The following is a 22,951-nucleotide window of genomic DNA, read 5'->3' as shown; positions in this document are numbered from 1 at the left end:
AGTCCGATAACAGATTCAGGGGGAGATTGTTGGCAAGATTTTCGTACCGTACCATAAAAGTGTTCTCGGGGTTGAACAACCTTGCCTCCTGTGCCTCTAGGGGACCTCAGTGAAATCTCGTTACTAGCAAATCCATTGCGAGGATCTAAAAAAATGTATTAAGTAAGCATTTATCTGGTGAATTGATTAAACATAACACTACGAACAATTTTTAAAGCATATTAAAGCTCCAATCAATGCGAGAATAGTTCCAAAAATGGATGACACAATTACAGCTAAAAGATGAGCATCGGTGAATACTGTCTGGACGCTGGGCAGCTCTACACGACCCAATTCATTTTTAATCTCTACAAAGTCTAATGTTTTAAAATAAAACTCCTTGTGAGTGGACCCGGCATTGTTGTGGGCAGTCATTCGTAAGTTATATGCAGTTCCGGGGTCTAAGTCACCTATATTGTATCTTGCCTGACGGTAGAAAATTCAATTTAATTTTATCATCATACAAATTTGTGTTTTATACATACATTTGTTTCAATTTTGTTAGAAACTATTATCCATTCAGTAGAAGACTCATGCAGCTTGAATTCTATACTGAAATACAGTATGGGGCACCCACCATCTTGCCACGAAGATAAATCCAATGTAATCGATGTTGTATTCAAACGAATAAAACTCTGAGTCGGCGGCGCAGACGGTTTATCCCCTGTTAAAGAAACCATTAAAATAAACTAGCTAATATTATCCGAATCGTACCTTTAGTTTTTACTGATTCCACTTCGCTAGAAGGACTCGTGCCAATTGTATTATATGTGTTGATTGTGAATTGATATCTAGTTCCGCATTGAAGGTTCTCTAATACATAGGAGTTAATACGGCGATCCAATTGTAGTTCCTCCCATTCGGCCGGCTCGCGTCTGAAAGTTAATGTGAAACCTTTCAACGGCGCACCACCAATGTCTTCTACTCTCCATTGTAAAGATACTGAGTTCTTGTGAACCGAATTTACGGAGACTATTGGAGCTGAAGGCGGCACTATTAAAGATTTAAAAATAGTTTGTCATATTATGTTAATAGTGATGATTGGACACATTTACCTTGTACAAATAGCTGATATGTAATATGGTCAGAACCAATCGGGTTTCTCACAACACAGGAGTAATTTCCTTCGTTGGGCCGTTGAATGTTCCGGAGACTCAATGTATTGTCATTGTTTACTTCCATGCGGATATGTTTTTTTAAACGAGTGTTTAAAACCTTCCACTCTGCCGTCGCTTTTGGGTTACCAACAAAAACGCATGTCAATTTAATATCGGCTCTCCAACTAACACTCAATGTCTGACTAAATGAAATTATAGCTGCTGGTACTAGTGTATTGGGTACGAGTTTAATAACTGGTGTGCTGGGACCTTGGCCCACTCTCGTGGATGCTGTCACCCAAGCCTCATATACTTCTCTCATATTTAAGTCTTTAGCTTCGAAATGGCGATTATGAGCTGGAAGAACTTCCTTCAGAATTTTTAATTCCTGTCCCTTTTCAAGTACTCTTATGAATACATTATATTTAGTTATCAACCCATTGGGACGTCGTGGTGGAAGCCAGCTAATAATTACTGACGATTCAGTACTCACAATCGATTTTACACGTTCTGGTGCATCAGGAACTGCCTCCTCAGTAGTACACGATACAGCAGGACTTAAATTACCTTCACCAGCACGAGTAAAAGCCAAAACCTGAACGCTGTAATTTGTAAAAGGATGGAGGCCATGAAGTACAGTGCTCTGAGCTGATGTAATCTTAGTTTCTCGTCCGTTATACTCGTTTTCCAAATATACTGGTTCATAGAATATCTTGTATCCTTGAATAATTCCATGGCATAATTCCTTGGGTGGCGACTGCCAAGATATTTGAATATTTTGTGCAGTTAGAGCAATACATGACACGGATTGCGGGCTTGCCGAAGGGGCGTCTTCTAAGGTATGACCTAATGCCACTTCGCTTGGGGGCCCATCACCTTTCACATTATAGGCTGATATAGTGATTGCATATTGCGTATACTTTTCCAATTCGATTAAGCGGAAGTCATTTAGACCTTCTGTTCTTAAGCTACTAACTTTCGTATTATTTTTTACCCTATTTGGGGAGTTATGTTTTTGATATGTAATGGTGTAACCTAACAACTCTCCATTCCAGGTATCCCGCACAGGTGCCCGCCATGTTATCAATAGCTGAAATTAATTAAGAAGAAAAAAAGGCCATTTTAATATTCAATGATAACCATTCCGAACACAAAAGAGCTCCTGATAATCAGCAAATAAATGACCTTTTCCTGATAAGAGAATATTGAATATTAACTTGACTTGCTTTAGGGTGTGCACTTGAACCTTGCTTGAGTAAATTACCTGTTGCGCTCCCAAAGGTTCCGCAGTTACATCTTGGGGAGGTGCAGATGGTACTTCCGAGTCCGTTTGAAAGAATAAAACATCACTTGGAGCACTGGTACCTAAATGATTTTCTGCATATAGGCGAATGTGATATGACTGTGCTGGCTTAAGTGATCCTAATTGTGCAGTAGTTCTATCCCCAGGTATAAGTTTTTGGTTATTTTGTTCATGCCAAACATCTAAATAATGGGAAAAGAAGAATATGCAGAATAAGAAAGAAGTAAATGCGCTGTAATTAACGTGCCCACCATAAAATACCCGCTATTTGATTTTATTCTTCTGCTCTAAGTAAGACCTAACCTAATTGCTGTATTACAAAAAAAGGTTCTTAAAAAGTTTCGTTTTTATTGCAGAAAACTTTATATAACATATTTTATAAGTGTCCGTCAAAAACATCTGACTGATCTGAGTACTATGCTTAAATATTGAATAAATGTATTTAATGGTGAACAAATAAATTCACAGAAAGTCGGTGAACCAAGACTGCTACCACCAGCAGGCACGGGGAAGAGCAGTACTCTCTCTGTGTCCCCAGTGCTCACACCTCTAATGTGGCGGAATCTGACCATGTCAGTTTTAATACTGCTGCCACGAAAACGACTCATTGCAAGCTGAGCAGACTCGGATGTGGAGTGCGTGCCGCAGCGATCAAAACGGATGAAGATAGCCTTCTTTGCTCGCCTTAACCTGGTATCAGCTCCCTACGTAGGGAAGAGCCCAAAGAACAAAATAAATTAAGTGTCCAAGAGTCATTTTATCGTAACCCTCATCGATCGGAGTAATGAAAACTAGTCCACGCAAAGCTCGTCGAATCTCTTTTCACACGGATGGATAAAGACACCGATCCTCCAGATCTTTAAGGCGGCAGAGGGACATGGGTGGCGTCTACCTGTGACTCAAAAGGGGTACCCATGGGATAAAGACTAATGACAAAATGACTAATGACCAAAATGTTTGAGAAGGTTTTAACTCCGCACTTGCAACATCTCTACAAGTCACTTATATCTCCAACTCAGCATGGATTTATAAGGCAGCGATCAACCACCACGAGCTTTTTAGAGTTTACCTCTTTCATTATTAAAGGCTTTCAAGGTAACTTACAGACGGATGTTATTTACACCGACTTTAGTAAAGCATTCGACTCAGAAAACCATTCCGTTTTAGCGCATAAACATGACCTTTTAGGGTTTCCGCCCAACCTCCTGAGATGGATTTCTAGCTAAATTTGTTCCAGGTCTCAAAGAGTCCTCTTCAAAAACTCCCTCTTTTCACCAGTCAAGGTTGCAGCCATCTAGGCCCCTTAATTTTCACACTCTTTATTAATGACTTGCCTTCGGTATTAACATACTCTCGAATACTTCTGTATGCGGATGATGTTAAACTCTGTGTCCAGTACAAGGATAATTCATTTCATTCTCCCTTGAGAATCATGTGCAAACTTGTTACACCTTAATGCCTCGAAACGCAAAGTAAAGACATTTCATCGTTCTTGCTCCTCATGGCTACCTATACCCTATTTGGTGGTTCTCTTGAGAGAACTACCCTGGTGGATGATCTTGGCTATGGGCGTGCTTGGCTTTATAATGAGGTGGTCAAAGGAATTTGTGTATGGTGCCCTCAGTACAAAGTACTCCAGGACCGTATAGAATCAGTCCAGAAAAACTGTTTACTCTTTGTTCTGCGGGGCCTTAACTGGAATGCGGGTGTGAGACTCCCATCTTACTCTAGTAGACTGCTATTAGTAAACCTCCCATCCTTAGTTAACCGTAGAAAAATTCTTGGTGTGATTGTTATGCACAACTTGATCAGGAGTGACATAGACAGCCCTGATCTGTTGAGCCGCATAAACTTCACGATTCCTATTGGACTTACTAGAAATTTTATACCGTTGTTCCTTCCACTTTGTAGATCGAATTATTCCTAGCATGAACCGTTTAGGTTCTTATGCTCGGATTATAGTTCCCTCTACCATATTATATCCACCACTAATTCTCTTCCTCTTATTAAATTACTAATCCTTACACACCTTTCTAGTAACTGTAGTGGTATTTGTATTTTGAATGCATGACTAGTTCTCTTAGTAAGTTTAGTGCTAATTTTTCTCGAATATTAGTCTAAAAGCTATCTTTCCTGCATTCTCGCGTATAAGCCTTCTGCTGGTTTCAGACGGGCCACTTGATGGTGCAGTAATTGCAGTAATTAGGCTTATAATTTGTATTAGAATAATATTAGGATCCAATTTGATTAAGTCTAGTGTAAGTTAGGCTAGGGCAAAGCGGGAGCGCAATAAAAGCTCGCTCTCTCGCTCTTGGCGAATTCGCCCCGCTTTGCCACCGTAGGTACGATAGGCTTAAAAGAAATTGTTTTGAATATAGAGGAGTCGACAAAATCTATTGAAAACGAACGCACGCACTTATTATTTTTTCGTCGTAAAATACATTAATTTGCAGCCACCCAAAGTTTTCGGTATTTCATATTTAGAAAAACTATTCTAAAATTTCATGGCGCCCCCGGGTGGACTCACAAATTAAAAGTATTAATTAAAAGTGGAAGGCAAAAGTGACGTGACACGAGTGAAAAACAAATAAAATTTATCAACCTACATATGTATGTATGGACATATGTATGTACATAAGCCCAAATCTAAATTGCCAAATTGACCGCGACGTGTGTGCAAGAAAACAGCAAATAAACTGAAAATCACCGCGTCGGTCGTGCAATACCCTGTCTGCAGCTACATACATACATACATATACCAAAGGAGAGCCAAGTGGGAGCATCCAGCACCAGAAGAGGAGAGTACAGCACCTGGATTTTCCGATCTGATAAAGAGGTATCTGTGCAAAAAACTGAAAGCTCGAGTGAAGACGCAAAGATTAAAAAACTCGCAATTATTGTCTTGTGCTGAAACAATTGCAACTCGCTTTCAATTCTTGGCACATACGTATGACATAGTAGAGCTAGATTTGCATGCTGTAGTAAGAGTTGAGCATACATATATGTACATATATTAATACATATACACACACCTAACCATCTTGGACGCAACACATACATATATGTAACTCATTTAACTGCAATCGCTGTCACCCCTTCCCCCTTTCTCGTTTTCGTTGTGTCAAATATACATATTTATAGTTGGGTCGTTGGCCAAGCACGCATACCAATACGCAGCTGCAGCGGGGAATTTTTCGTTTCGCTCCTCACCGTTGCTTATCGCTGTTCTTTTTGTTTGGTTTTCGTTTACGCGCCAGCCAAGCGACGCTCTACCCTAAATTTGTCGGGTATATTGATTTTCAGCTCGTTGGGTACAACCACGAACTAGATACGTAAGCACTTGAGCTACGTGACGCAATACCCTAAATTTGTCGGGTATATATTTTTACCTCGTTTGGGTACAATTACCCATTATTTAATTGAGTGCCTCGGCATTGAATACGATTATTAGAAACGACCTTTCGCCTTCAGTTGCTTGTATTGAGAATCAATATGACCTCAAAAGCCAACAATATCGTCCTTGAAGAGCTGAAGAAAAAGCGCAGTTGCCGTGTCAAAGGCATTCGTTTATTAGCGGACCGTTTAGAAGCTCGAGTGCAGACTCGAAACGCTGATGCGTAGCATTGACACGGCACGCGAACTTCAAGAGAAGATTGAAGATATAGCCACTGACGATGAATTTGGAGTCGAGTTGGAAGAACTCTCAATTGTCACAAAGGCAAAATTAATGTCTCTCATTTGCGCCTTGAAGACAGCTGATGAGACAAAACCTGCAGTACCAGCTTATGGTGGCCCAACTCGTGCTCGCCTTCCGAAGTTAGCACTGCCGCAGTTCAGCGGCAACTTTTCGGACTTTAAAAACTTCATAGGTTTATTTGAGACTCTGGTTCACAATGACGAAAGCATTCCAATTATCGAAAAGTTCAACCATTTGCTTTCGTGTCTCTCTGGTGAAGCGTTGGGAACAGTTAGGGCTTTCCAAGTAACCGAGACCAACTATGAGAAAGCAATGGCTAGCTTAAAACGGGTCTACGATAATGATTGTCTGATCTTTAAAAAGAGTGACCAAAGAGAAATGGGAAGAACAGCTCGATTATGAGAAGCTGCCACTTTGGGCTGACTGTGAAAAGTTGCTTAATCGCAGACATCAGCATCTTTCCGCCGAAAATTCGGACAAACCAAAGCAGGAGCAGAAAGCTGTGCCAAGCAAGCCGCATAATCGGAGCTCATTCGCGTGTTCTACCGCGAATACCAAAAACCAACAATGCAGCTACTGTAATGCAAAAGGCCATTTGTTGACAGATTGCAGTCCATTTGGTCGGCTGGCAGTAATGCAAAGGTTCAAATTCGCAAAAACTGCATCCCTGTGCATCAATTGTCTGCAACAAGGCCACTCTGTAGTACGATGCAAAGCTAAGAAGTGTCGAGTGTGTGGCTGCTCACACCATACCTTATTGCATAGGTACACAGTGGCGAATAAAAGTCTGGCGTTACTATCACCCCCAGAGAATTCTTCTCCTCCTCCCAATCAGAATCAACCTTCCACTTCGCATGCTCTCCATGCGACAGCTATGGATAGAGTTATTCTGGTTACTTCGATCGTAAGCGTCCGAACAAATAATGGTGAACATGTTTTGGCCCGAGCTCTGCTTGACTCGGGGTCTCAAACCAATTTTATAACTGAGGACTTAGCACAGCGCTTACAGATCCGTAGGGAGGAGTCGTGTATCAACTTGCTTGGTATTGGTGAATCCAATTCACAAGTCAAGAAAAAGATACATACGGTGGTGAAGTCGCGAATTACTGGTAGTGAGTTTTCGGTCGATTTCTTGATTTTAAGGTCCATTTCGGGGTATCACCCTGATCAAACACTTAACTTGAGTGACTGGAAAATTCCGAAGAACTTACCACTTGCAGACCCATATTTCTTCAAGCCACAGAAGATAGATATGTTGATAGGTGCAGAAACATTTTTCGAACTTTTATCTGTTGGTCAAATTAGACAAGGTCCTGACTATCCAACCCTGCAGAAAACGCTTCTCGGCTGAATTGTGTCGGGCAGATACCCAAGAAGCGAGGAATTGTTTGAGTTGTCGAGAAGAGTCAGTGATACACATCTACAACACATTACAAAAGTTTTGGTCACTGGAAGAATTGCCGTTTTCTAAAAAGTCTTTATCTCCTGAACACAAGTTATGTGAAGAGCATTATATAAGGACTACTCAGGTCGTGCCTTCAGGTCGGTTTGAAGTAAAACTGCCGTTAAAATCAGATCCCAGTATCTTAGGCAACTCCTTTGAAGTGGCTAAACGGCGGTTTTTATCGCTTGAAAAAAGATTGTCTCGTGACCCCGAGTTAAAGAAAATGTACTTGGAGTTCATGGAAGAGTACCTCTCCTTGGGTCACATGTCTACCACAGACAACAAAATCCCTAAAACTCCACATTATTTCATTCCACATCAGTGTGTGTTGAGGCCCCAAAGCACGTCGACCAAGCTCCGTGTCGTTTTCGATGCGTCTTGTAAAACGTCCTCTCAGGTGGCCTTAAACGACATCTTGATGGTCGGTCCTACGATACAGGATGAGCTGTATTCGACATTGCTCCGATTCAGACTACACAGGTACGCCTTGACAGCTGATGTCAAGAAGATGTATCGTCAAGTCTGGGTCGCTGATGCGGATAGACAATTCCAGCTCATAGTGTGGAGAAAAGACCCGTCTGAGTCCTTGAGAATATACCAGCTCAACACCGTAACATATGGGACTGGACCAGTCCCATTTTTGGCTATTCGGTGTTTGAAGAGGTTGAGTGAGTCTGCAAAACTCTCATTCCCTAAAGCTGCTGAAGTTATTGACTCCGACTTCTATGTCGATGACATGTTGACTGGTGCTGGTTGCGTAGAGGAGCTAAAGACAATTAAGTCTGATGTGGCTCAGGTTCTTCAAACTGCTGGGTTTGAATTGACTAAATGGTTTTCGAACTCACCTGAGGTCACCGCATCCGAGTTAAACCGATAACGATCTCGGACTCAGAGTCAACTAAGGCGTTAGGAATATCGTGGCTGCCACACGAAGACGTCTTTAAGTTCCAGATTGACACGTCAGTTATGGGTCTCCGAGCGACAAAACGGAACATATTGGAGAACATTACCATACCTCGATTTGTGCATACTGATCCCATGTCACTGATTCACGTACATGCCTTTGCCGACGCATCCATGACAGCTTATGGAGCCTGCGTCTATATCCGTAGAAAGACTGCAGAAGGTTTCGAGGTCTCCTTGTTGACTGCAAAGTCGAAAGTAGCGCCGCTCAAGACGAAAACGCTCCCAAGGCTTGAGTTATGTGCCGCTCACCTTCTTGCAGACCTTTGTCACCGAATCAAATCTCTACTCAAGGTTCCAATTGAAAAAATAATATACTGGTCAGATTCAGAAGTTACTCTTCATTGGATCCGATCCCACCTTTCGTCGTTGTCAACATTCGTTGCGAACCGAGTAGCGCAGATTAAAGTGTGGTCAAGTGAAGCTACGTGGCGGCATGTGCCAACAAAACAGAACCCAGCAGACATAGTTTCGAGAGGTTGTGACGTAGAGAAAATCGTGCAGTCGATCTGGTTTGGTGGACCAGCGTTCCTAAAGTTTGAAGAAGAGAGCTGGCCCAGAAACCCACACTTCGAGCTTTCCGAAGAAGAGCTACAGATGGAAAGGCGGAAGAAATCGGTCGAACTGACCGTCACGGCCAAGCCAAATTATTTAGTGGATGTAATCGAGGGATACTCGTCACACCTCAAACTGCTAAGAGTGTTCGTTTTCGTGTTCCGCTTCATCCGAAAATGCAAAGACAAAAGTTTCAACTTTGAGAAAATTCCGTCATCCGTAGAATACGACGAGGCGTTTCTAAAAATGGTCGAAATAACGCAGAAAAATGAGTCTCAAGAAGATATTGAAAGGGTTCGTAAAGGCACCAAGTTAGGCCCCAGCCAGGCCTTCAGCGTTTGAATCCCTTCATCCATGAAGAGGCTGGGACTTGGTGCTCTTTTTCGTTGTTGCGAGTTGGGGGGCGACTAGTTAACGCTCCTATGTCATATAATGCCAAGTTTCCTTTGTTATTGACAACACGCTCGCAGTTTGTGCAGACATACGTTCGCCATCTGCATCAAACGAATTTTCATGCCGGCCCACGAGCACTCGTGAGTATCCTTAGACAGCGTATTTGGATAGTGAACGCTCAGGCGGTCTGCAGGGCGACAGTTAGGTCGTGTATTCGTTGCTTTAAATGCAATCCTCTGCTCCAGACCCAAATGATGGGCAACTTACCCGCAGACCGGCTCCGTGCTCTCCGCCCATTTTCAGTATGTGGCGCTGATTTTTGTGGCCCAGTCTATACGACTCTGAAAATTCGTGGAAGGCCGCCTTATAAGTCCTACATAGCGTTATTTGTCTGTTTTGCGTCCAAGGCGGTTCAATTAGAAATTTGACGACTAATTCCTTCTTGTTGGCATTCCAAAGGTTCGTCGGTTACCGAGGATGTCCGCAACGCGTGAACTGCGACAACGCGAAAAATTTCGTCGGAGCAAGTCGCCACTTCAGCGAGCTGCGGAGGAAGATAGAGGCGGACGCGATACGCGAATTCGCGTCAAGAAGCGGGTGCGAGTTTGCCTTCATACCGCCTCGAGCACCGCACATGGGCGGACTTTGGGAGGCCGGTGTGAAGTCTGCCAAGGGCCTACTCCTACGGGCAGTCGGAAGCGCTCTCCTCACCGCAGAGGAGCTGGAGACCGTTCTGGTCGGGATCGAGGCGGTACTCAACTCGCGCCCGCTAGGACCCCTAAGCCCAGACCCAAGCGACGGAGACGCGCTGACTCCCGGGCACCTGCTGACAGGCGGGCCGCTAATCGCACCCCCAGCACCCAGGACCCCGGACCAGGAGGGTCTGAGCTGCTTAAAGCGATGTCTCGTCAGCCAGGCAAATGTTCTGGCAGCGATGGTCCCGGGAGTATGTGCTGGGCTTGCAAATAAGATGCAAGTGGCACCAGGAGGAACCCAACGTCAAGGAAGGCGACCTCGTAATCGTTGCCGACGACAACCTGCCCCCTCAACAGTGGCTCCTCGGAAGAGTGGTCGGAACAACCGCAGGGCAGGACGGAAGGGTCAGAGTGGTTGACCTAAGGACAAGCAGCGGAGCCACGTTCAGGAGGCCAATCCACAAGTTGGCGCTTCTGCCACTGGCTTGAAGCCTTCCAGGCCTTCAACGGGGCCGGTGTAGCGCCATTTGGCTTATAATTTGTATTAGAATAAGATTAGGATCCAATTTGATTAAGTCTAGTGTAAGTTAGGCTAGGGCAAAGCGGGAGCGCAATAAAAGCTCGCTCTCTCGCTCTTGGCGAATTCGCCCCGCTTTGCCACCGTAGGTACGATAGGCTTAAAAGAAATTGTTTTGAATATAGAGGAGTCGACAAAATCTATTGAAAACGTATGCACGCACTTATTATTTTTTCGTCGTAAAATACATTAATTTGCAGCCACCCAAAGTTTTCGGTATTTCATATTTAGAAAAACTATTCTTAAATTTCAGCATCGCCTCTTGAAAGATGCAGCCATGGCATGTACAAATAAATTTCGCAAGTTTTAGAGCGGAAATGTTGCTATTAAACTATGACAATTTTTTCTGTCTGATGTATTCCAATTAATTAATATTTAAGTAATGCTTCTGTTTTAAAACTTAGAATATTTTGTTTGTTAAAGTGTCCTTTTTAAGTGTGACAAAATTATGAACAGGGTCTGATAGATAGTGAAATGCCCGATTAAAGTGGTGAAATTAATGTTCATTTATAGTTAAATCCTCCTTTAATTGCAATACTTTGAAGGCAGAAGGAAATATTGCGGACATGGTTGATCATAGACCATAGACATTGGTGCAGCAGTAATGTAAATCGATATAACCGTCTACAGCCACTCTTTCGTGTCTTAATCTCGCGCCTTTCTTATTTTCGCTTTCGCTCTCGCGATCTGTCGCACTCTATTCGAAGCCGCGCTTGCATTTGAACACAGGCAATGGCCGCCAGCCCTTGAAGATTCTGGATCTAGAACTTGAGTTTTGCACATCGAATACGTCTTCACTTTCATAGTCTTGAACCCCCGTCTTCAATCAGTCTTGAATTTATCTAAGCTAAATGACTCGTTGTGAACTTTTAAATGTCTATACAAACGCTTACATAACTCGAGCTCTCGTTATCTCGCTACATAATTTCGCTATACTTTCGTCGGTGCATCGCATAATACATACTTGAACATAAAAGTACATATATTTATCAAAAACAACTTGAGTTCTTAATAAATATACTGCAAAGTACCATATTAAAAAAGCTCAGTAGTTCAACAATCTCCTTTTTCATCTTCTTCATGCATATTGCACATGATGCTAAGATATACGATTTTGCTTCCAAAAATGAAAAATAAAGTTTATCAAGTATTTTTGTTTTGATGTTATAAAAAACGTTTGTGCGTTCCAGATTCAGACAGACAGCTTTCTTCTGGACCTTATGTACATTTTCCCGAGTAAAGTATTCCTCTTGGAATTAATGTAATATTCGGTAATAAAAAAAAAACAGTATTCCGATGCTTCTTTTATGTGCTAAGCCTATTGTAATAGATAAGTAAAATTGGCCAACTACGATACATACCTCCTGATTTCTTATATTGTAATATGTAATTTGATATTGGTTGAGAGTCTCGATTGTTTCCTCCACCGCCACCTAAAATTACTGAATCCTGATCATTTGGCGACCACGCCAATGTCACAGAACGGCTTCCCAAATCCATAACGTGTAAGTTGACCGGAAAAGTTGGAGGTTCTTGAACCTGCAAATGTACGACAGATCTATCATGACCGTATGCGTTGTTGGCAATGCATGAATATTCTCCTCTATCAGTAAGAGCTGTGTGTAATATTGTCAGTTCAGATAAAACTCCATAAGCTAAAGGCGAGTTTTTGATGTGATATCGTATTTCATAAGCAGGATCAATTTTATTAGCTTTGGCTCTCCAAGACATTTCCAACGGCCGATCTCCAGTTGCTTCACATGCTATCGTTACACGTTCACCGCGTCGTATGGTAAACATTTTTTTAGAAACTGTTACCGAAGGACCCACTGTATAGAAAATCAGTTTTACAATTAAAGTAATATTAGCATATTAAATTAAAAATGTTTCATATCTTACCATGAATGGTCAATTTTATTAGAGTACTTAGTCCTACCCCAATTCCATTGTTTGCCTGACATAAATAGTGGCCCTCGTGCTCTCGTCCGACCTTTGATATAATAAGCGAACCATTGGCGTGAGTCTCTATAACAGAGTGTGAGTTTCCATTGCTAACTCCATAATTCAGTTCGCGATATTCCCCAGAGTCTCCTATATTTAATAATACTCATGTGCTCATAATGTTCCAGACAAACCGCAACTTTCTTACCGATAGATTGCTTCCATTGAAGTGTAGGCTCGGGAAAGCCATCAGCAGTACATGACATTATTACTAAATTACCAAGTATTGCATCTTGGTCAGTAGGTTTTAAGACCCATCTAGGAGGTACTAAATAAAAATATCTTTATTAGCAAACGTATATAATGGTCCTAATAAATGTATTTTCTTGCACATTTGTCATTTTTACCTATGGTAAGTACATTTATGAATACATACAAATGTTCGAAATTCATGCACAAACAATAAATATACAAAACTATTCAACTTACCATACAATTTGAAACTCAAGTAATAAAGATAGATCAATATACTCGAATAATCAGACTACAAGTGGCTATTGCTTAAATATGTGTAAATTATTATATACATAGCTCGATGTACGTTACTTTAAAATTTATGTATTACATACTTTTTTTCAGTTTTTATATAGAACTCAAGAATTATTTTATATGTACAAAAAAATGCTCAATACAATCCAATCAGAACGTATGAGTCTAGGAAAACATGTTTTATTAGGCCGGAAACGACATGATGGCTGTTATTTAATTAAATCAGTTATAATTATAGTTTATTATAGTATGTACTCTAAATTTCATTTTATTTTGTGTAGTTAAATACTCGATGAAGACCGGTTATATATCTCAAAATGTAAGACAACCGATGGAAGTGAGTTAGCCTAATTGCTTAGAGTTCCCAAAGGAAGGATCATTTTTCGACCAATAGTCGTTAACAATATACAAAAATGTATTATCAAACCGATATTATGCAAGCACCTTTCAAAACGACGATACAAAAATGAATTATCGAGCCTGTATATTCATTATTCGTCATGCATATTCATGTCAGCGCTTTCAATTATTTTATGTTCTGCACAATAATGCAGGCACTCTGGAAAATTAAGAAATTAAAACTGACCGACCCAGGAACCAGATCACTCCAAGCTAATATAATAATAATTAATATGAGCTTCTCCGCCGAAACTTTCACTACTCTACCCTAGAGTGAGCTGAGCGTATGGAGTAGAATCACGGCCTATGCCGAGTCTTGGATTTGTTCTACGAGCTGAAGAATTACAAGTACGGAAGTGCCATGTAGATAACCTCCTAGACGGTTGGCTCGGTTGCCTGGCAGGATCTGTGAGACCAATTACTATGACAGAGCCTCTAGACAGAGTACTTATCACTTATATAATAATATTAATAACGATATTAATTCAATAAACAATAATCATTTAAATAAACGTTCTCTCTTATTTTAAGATCGATTTTGTATATGTACAATGTGCATATGCTCGTTTAAAGTCTGTAAAAAGTTTCATCGATTTTCAACAAGTGGGTTGCATCGGAGTATGCCATTATTATTTCCATGATTATGTCTCCTTGTCCAATTCCTTTCCACCGCGTTATAAACTGCGTCCAGACAGAAAACTTTAACGGTATGTATACCGTATCGGATATTAAAGAATATAAGGATACCAAGACGAAAGATCGAAAGATACTTTACTGCAAAACCTTTAAATTGGTTTAGTTACAAACCAAATTGACAGACAGCAGCAGACATTGTAAGACAGCATATATTTATTTACTTTGAAACTATTTGCAGTTTTAATTTGACAATAATAAAAAACCAAGTGGAAAAAATGCGCAATATACGTATATATGTACTAGAATTTTATTCTTAAAACCTTAGTGCTATAACATTTTACCTTTCGAGTCCGTTTGAGTGTTGGGATGCATGTGCATAGTGCGAAGTGCGAAGTGCTCTTTACCTAATTCAAATAAATATGCATTCCATTTCACCTATGCCTTATTTTAAACTGCCATATTTTACTAAACATAATGTTGTTAAATATTATGTTTTTAACAGAAAAAAATCATACTCAAAAAGAGCCGTGCAGCTGACATAAAAATGCCAATAGACTCTAAAGATATGCATATTGACCCAATGTCCATAATAATTACGTCTAACCAATAAATAATAATAATAATAATAAATAGTCAATAATAATGACTCATGTTTTATTTTTTCATCAAATATACATTAAACTCGAAGTGGAATAAAAAAAAAAATTTGGAGCTAATAAGAGATTGATACATATCCTTACTAATTGCGCCAAGACATACCTATTTAATGACATACCCATTAAATTAAACAACTGCTTAAGCTAAAATTTAAGTTTAGTTTATTAGCTAGGGGGCAACTCACGACCATTCGTGTAAATGATATTTATGATATAAATAATACCTATGACTTAATGACATACATGTTGAATCAATCTCAAAACTCAAAGGTTCTACAGAACACAAATACATGTTCTCTCCTTAACGAGTTGTTCATTCGATTTAGGTTGGTGTTGCTGACAAAATGAACAGTGACAATGCTAGGGAGAAACTTCAAATAGCGCATTGGAAAATAAATACCTACTGATCAGAATGCAATCAAAATGCGACGTAGTCCTCTGGTTACAGCTTGGTTTTATTGATATGCAATACTCAGTTCGCCCAATACGTTTGATTCACTAAAGTTTTATAAAGTGCAGAAAGAGAACGCCGGTTTTTTGGTTCAAGACGTGTAGTCTGGCTGGAGTCTGGTTAGTCACTGATTTTATTGTACAAATGTATCCCCTCATATAGCTACAAGAGGCTTATGGGAAGGGGCACATAGTATCTCCCTTTTCGGGGATCATTAAATAAAGTGGAGGACCATACATTTGACATTTCATACTTGACCTTCATCCCTTTTATTGGTCGGAGTCTTGTTTTTTAAGTGGTTTATATTTTTAATTAAATGTGTGTTCCTTTTCTGCCCTGAAATTAGTGTTAATTGAATCATTTTAAAAATGGCTTAATTAAATCCTTAGCAATTGTATGTATCAATCTTTTCTGAGCACCCTATAATATTTTCATTATACCTGTCTTATGAGTTTAAATTTGTATATGTACATACTATGCAGATCTCCGTGGCTTCACTCACAACCAAGTCCACTATAATTTATTCAAATTAAATTTTATTAAGTGAGTCTCAGCCCCACAATAAAACGATTTTATATAAATGCGAGTGTGAGCTTCTTGGAATTCAGAATTCAGTGTTATGAGTTAGAATAAAACAGTGCACAAAAAGAAATGAATGAAATGGCATAGCCGTTTGTTGACACATTGATTTCGTTCTTTTCTTTCTTTTTTTCCTTACGAACAGCAAAACAACAACAATTAAAAGACACTTTGTTCTTTCTTTGAGCATTCCAAAATTCAAACTCACACACTCAAACTCGAAAATTTGCATTATATCTCCTTAATTTTCTTAAGTGGAATTATTAATATAGCTTAAAAATAGTTATTACCACCAATAAATATCCTATGAACTTTATAATAATAACACTGTGCGATAGTGATTTTTTACTTTGCTCTAGACAAAAAGCTTGTTAAGCCCAGGCTGAAAAGATCTTATGCCCATACTTACAATTTGCAACATACCCGAAAAAAGAAACATTTAACATGGTAGAAAACGTCAAATTTAGCTTGATATTTTTTCAGTATAGCCATTGTATGGTAACGATTAAAAAATTAAATGACAGGCAATACATTTCTGTTATAAACCCAACAATTTGGATATAGGCGAGGAGAATGCCAATTTATGGAAGTGCGCAAAGTCACCGAAACGCGGATTTTGGAGTTTTGAATTTTTAATTTATATAAGTATGTATTCATGTATGAGATCTACTCTTCCTACAATGAGGAAATGTAGATGATATTTCAATATATTGCAAAAAATGTGCTTGATAATTCCTAGGGTCTTTTTTATTCATATGCATATACATATTAGGTGAATTTCTACTGTGGACTTTGTGTACTTTTGTGCAGAGTAAACATTACTTTAATTTAATTTATTTTTATTGTGCTTCTAAGCATCTTAATAGAACGAAATAGTTACGCTTGATTTACCGGATACCGAGAGAACAGCAGTAAATTGTACAGCACCAGCATGGTTGGCTACATTACAAGTGTAGTTACCGTTGTGTCGTGAAGAAACGTTATGTATCGATAATATGCTAGAAAATTGTGCATATTGATTTATGGTTAGTGACGGATCCGAAGAAATAAATGTATTCCTTTTATCTGTGGTATGATCTTTAGGCTCAATTACGTTCTCATCTTTCTTGACAGCTACTGTATTACTAATGATGGGCACATCATTTCTTAGCCATGTGATGTTAAACGGTTGGTCCCCTTGACTACTGGAGCACATAATCTGTGTCCGCATACCTTCAGTTATTTCTTCCTCAAAAGCAAAAGGTGATATACGAGGAGGAACTACGTAAATAATAATATGAACATAGTTTTATAAGATAAATATGAATATGATAAGTATTAAGATTAGGTTTCGAGCAAATACCCCGATTAGAATTGTAAGTCGAGTATTCCGACTATAAGCTACATAATAATCATTTTATTTTAATTATAAACTCGCCCAGATTATAAAGAAGCGATTGAAGGTCAGTTCATAAAACGAAATCCCAATAAAGATTTCAATATTAGGATTCAAAATTATCATGCTAAATTTTGTTTGGCGTTTATTCGAAATTTAAAGATAGGAACGCGAATCTTTGCAAGAAAATTAGTAAATATAAAGTTAAATTTTGTTTTTTAATTTATGTCTATATTTTTTAATTTTTATTTTGTTGCCGTTGTGTCAGAATAGCATTAAAATGGGAACATTTTTTTGTTACACTTCAATTAGGAATTAATCAAGCTATTCAAGATAAAAACTTTATAATTTACCAAAAATTTTTTAATATATATTATAACGAATGGAAGATTAAGTAGGCCGTCGCTCAAGTTGCCTTTTACTGGAAATAATCAGTCGGAGCTCAAAGTTTGTTCAGGACGGAACCTCAATTCTCTCGAAAATTAAAGCTTTCCTAAATAATAGAAAACACTTTTCAGTCTCTGTTTCTTAATAGCGAATTCCTAAATGCGAACCGTAGCTACGTAACTATATAATAGCTCTTTCGCAAATAGGCATACACATCGTGTTGTTTTTTACTAAGGTTGTGGTAATCTAAAGCTTAGTTAGTTGACCTTGGCAGATAATAAAAATAGTAAGAATATATCTTAAAACTGTTAATAATACTATAAAGGCTCTCTGAAGTATTTTAAATTCAAAGACTATCACACTTACCATACTCTTCAAAAAATAAAATTGTGCTTATGCTAAAAAAAAAAAACTAAAACAGCTTATCTAGTTTATATTAATTAAAATAAATCAAGCCAACATATTTTTCCTAGCGTAATAACGATTTTGTATTCCAATTTATACTTCGCGCAAATAGTTGATAGTTCATTAATTCATACGTTTGTTATTTTACAAGAAATTAATTACATAATGTAAAATTAAAAGAGTACTTTGCATTTTTATCATGTGTATTTCTTGAAAAAACAATATAAAACATACAGTTTAACTTCAATTATTCTTTTCTGGTGTTCATCTTCATTTGTGCAAATTTGTCCAGAATTTTTAAGACTGTTTTCGGCTTTCAATCAGTATAAAACACAACCATTATATTGTTTTGTATTGTTCTATTTTTTTTTCAATAATAATAATATAAATATATTTAAAATTAATACACATAAATAAAAAAAATTAAAACCATACAATTCCAAGGACACAAATTACAGACGATATCTTTTTACCTTTTAATTTTATTAGCTACATTAACTATTTTACCCGCTGTAAATTTATTTTACTGGAAAGACAAAGCTTTCCAACACTACGAAGTTTTATTAAAAGTTTATTTCAACTTTGCTTTAAGTTTCTTTTTAATATTAGATAAGTATGAGAAGTAACATAATAGTATTATTATATTTTCTTTATCGTCTAACTAAGAAAACAGCATGAAATCTTGTGCCTTTAAAGTAAAATTACCAGTGAATTCATTTTCAACGAGTAGTATTCACTTATCAGTTTCAGGACGACCTGTATGCAAAATATTGTAAAATATACATCCAATATTCACTAAAAGGAAAAAGGTTCTTCATCTATTTTTTTGACAGCATTCATTCGGAAGACTTGTTATTAATGCAATTATAACTATGAATACCTCTTGCTGCTATATAAAATTAGATGCCGAGGATATTTTATTTTGATATCATCCTGCTGCAATGTTCTGCACATTCCTCTATTATATAATTAAAACCATGTACAAAAACCCAAATGGCATATCATCTTACTTACATTTTCCTGGGAGGCTATTTTTAAATTTCAAACAGAAATTCTCCCACACACTATTGCACACTGAACACTGCCACCTAATAAAAATAATTGGAGTGTAATGTAAACTGAAGTTTTTATTTCTTTTTAACAAAATTAAAAGCCAAACATCATTTAATTTTATAACTGTAGCAAATTCTATCACAACACAGTTGGAATGATTTCCGTGGCAGCCTCAAATATTATCGTTGTCTTTATAACTCCCCAGAAAGGAAGGTTTGAAGATATGTAAGGAAAGTGTTCTGCTTGTGTGCCGCTACAGTACAAAAGAAGCAAGCAGCAACGAAGAAAACGTATAGCTTCGCATACAAAATGTCTTTCTACTAACTTAATTTACAAAATAAATACAATAAAATTCTATAACATTCAATCTGAACATAAAACATAGTACATGAATTTATTAAATGCTACAATATGATATCTATTAAAACAAAATTGTCCATTTAAGAGCAATATGCATATAGGTTTTTCGTGAGCCAAATTTCTAAGACTACAAAAGTTACACATGCTATAAAAGGAAATAACGGCAGCATTACAAATAAAAAATAAAAATACATATAACGTTTCAACTTAATACAGTTTCAAAGCAATTCACACAAAGTTAAGTTTATATACGCACATACATATGTACATATTTATACATGAGCAAAGTAAAGGTCTTTAAAAAAAAAATTTTCTTGTATTTATTTTAATCACATCCACGATGGTAGACTATAACGATATACAAAGCTTCATGTTGTAAATGTTTATTAAATTGCAAAATTTCAGAAAACTTTTGTGGCAATATTACGTTGCAAAATCTCAATGAATCGGAGTAAAAGTGGATGTGATTACAATTAAATAACAAAATAGGCAAGCTAGATATATATATGTAAGTTATTCAATGCAAATACCATTAACTTTGAGCTGTGCAGAGTGCGTTACAGTTGCGGCGTCATTTTGAACGCGACATGTGTACGTGCCGCTTTGGGCCCACGTCACACTTGTGATGCTAAGGGCACTGGTGAAATCATCATTCTGGCGAATTGTCACTAGGCCACTACCTTCACCACCGCTACGACCATTTTCATTCGAAACGACGTGTTCATATTGTTGATGAAAAGTCGGTGAGGAGGAGGAGATGGATGAGGTTGATACAAAGCCAGAACTCATAACAGCAGCGCCACCGGTACCACTAAGCCCACCGCTAACACCATCGGATGAGGCGGTTGCTTGCAGAAGATGCCCGTCCTTTAGCCACGTGAATGAAAGCGGCAGGTCCCCGGTGCCAATAACGCACTGAATGCTTGTACGGTCGCCGACATTCAGATCGCGTGCGAATGAGAATGGTGTAATCTTGGGCGGAACTGCGTGTTTAATATCAAAACCATTTTTAAATACAGCAGATTTAACATATTTATATAGACTCAAAAGTATCGCACGACTATACATATGTATGTATTTTCATCTGTGGATATATGTACATATTGATACATGTACACATGTGTCTTAAGATGAACGAACATGTACATATATGTACATATACATAGTATGTACATGTGTGCATACATACATAAAAATGTAAGATGTGTGGATTAAAAAATTTTAAACATACTTAGAGTCAAAAATTACACCTGTGGTGAGGCTAACGGCAAAATTTTTAGTGAAATGGTCAGTTTCTCCTCCCAAATTTCGTGTTTCGTGCTATTAAAAAAAACGCATATTTAACAAGTTAAAACCAAAGAGCAAACAAAATAAATAAGAATTTCCTAACCTATCCTATGGACACGATAACCAGGATGATGAACTGACCGAAACTCAAAGCCCAATAATGAAAATAGTCCCAGTTGATATGTCCTTTCCAGCTCAAAAGCGTTTTCTGTCCGCACAACTGTCAATAGGGCTTAAATGTCGCGTGTTTCCATGCGTGCTTTGTGCATTTATTGGTGCAGTGCAGACGAATAGTGCAGGCAATTGCCAAATATAAATGAATTTGCAAAAATAGCAAATAATTGGACACAAAAAAGATTATCAATGACAAACGCATGTCAAAGTTTGCCCGAATGGAGGTATTTAACATCCAATATTAGTGAATAGAATTTCTTCGACTGCGAATTATATAAAATAAATACAGAAAACGTGCTTCATGCGTAAAGTTTTTATAAACGTTCCTAATGCCCTAATTAAGGGACATGTACATACATAAATACATATATACGCGTTCACACATATAGGTATGTTAAAAATTTAGATATATCGGAATGTTCATACAAATTGGACCCCTGCATGAGTCCACAGGTTAATCGGCTCCTTTTTTTTTGCTGCTGTAATGCTATACACTTACATTATTAAAATAAAGTATTATTCCGTAAATTGGAAGGATAAAATCACTGAATTAATCTGAAATATACTCTATTTATTCCTGAAATCCATTTGTATTTCGTGGGTTAGCCGATAATTAAGAGATCTGAGACTCTTGCAGATCCTCTCCGAAACATATTCTACCCTCTCCTTGCCGGTAACCTCAAAACCTAAGTAGTGGGTCGGATGAGAATCTCGAAAAGTAGCAAATCATATGTGGTTTGTATAACTATACCTTAATCGTATTTTTTTGTATCTACTGTATCCCATATAACAGTAACATTAAAATGATGGATAAGACTGCCCATACAAACATTTAAATGTAGCTTCTTTTTATTTCGAGAATAATGTTACTTATTGAGGTTCGAATGAATTAAACATCCTTCTAATGGACTTCAAGTCCAATCAACACTGCAAGACAGAGCTAATTTGAGGATTAACTAGTGTAGGTGGCCTTCTCAACACGGCTATCAGTCGAAAAGGTGTGCCAAAATGATTTTTTACAACAAGCACAGCTTATTTTGACCAGACAAATCATACTTTCATGGTATGATTTTACGTTTCTCAGCCGCTGTGCTGCCACCAGATCGACAAAAAATCGTACCAAGAGCATATAGTTCTCTAGCTTTCCCATAACCGCAGACGTATAGAGTATGACCATATCTACCATATTGGAGAATCTGTATAAGATCGGATCATTAGTATGGGCAGAATGAACCAATAAATTTTCGGTGGCTACGCTACCACCTTCAACGCGCTTACTGTTCCTCTTTCACTCTTTCCTCTTCCATATACTCTTCCTCGTCCAGTGTGCTAATCCTAACAACTAATGATGGTGTGAGAATAAAGACAGATGTAGCGGAATAAGTGTACCAAGGCCTACGGAATATTTTTATAGAATTTGCACTCTTTGTAAGCGCAAATTAAATCCTTAAGCATTTGTTTTCTATAATATCTACATATGTATCTCATGTTCAATGCCGGGAAAATTGTAGAATTCACTGGCTGCAAAATCTTAGGCTTATCATCAATCAAACCTACATTTTCAATTCAGATGGATAAATACTTAAATACAAAGTAAGCAAATAGCTTACTTTGGAATAATTCTTGGCGTAGTAATTTCAATCGAAATTATTTTTGCAACGTCAGTGTATATAATACATTATATACATTAAATTTCATTAAATACTACATCAACTGTAGATACGCAAACGGCTTCCTTATATATTCGTTGCCTTGTCTATATTAAATATGATTTGGTCAAAATAGACACTTCCATTCAAAAGTTCAGCTCAACAGCTTATAAACTCAAAAAGTAAGCTTCCCCTTCGCAGCAGAGTTTTTTAGTACAAGGTCATGATATTTCTCATATGAACATTCGCCATTTAATTCTGGGGATGTGCAGCTAATACACATCTTA

General features: G+C 38.0%; 1 pseudogene; it reads right to left on the bottom strand.

Moving 5' to 3' along the window:
- The window catches only part of LOC117188590, a 140,446-nt pseudogene that overhangs the window by 8,545 nt on the left and 108,950 nt on the right, over nt 1–22,951 (bottom strand).

Source organism: Drosophila miranda, chromosome 4 (genome assembly GCF_003369915.1).
Source record: "Drosophila miranda strain MSH22 chromosome 4, D.miranda_PacBio2.1, whole genome shotgun sequence".
NCBI classification, from domain to species: domain Eukaryota; kingdom Metazoa; phylum Arthropoda; class Insecta; order Diptera; family Drosophilidae; genus Drosophila; species Drosophila miranda.
Note: the sequence above shows the minus strand (reverse complement) of the source record. Positions and strands in the feature narration are given on the sequence as shown.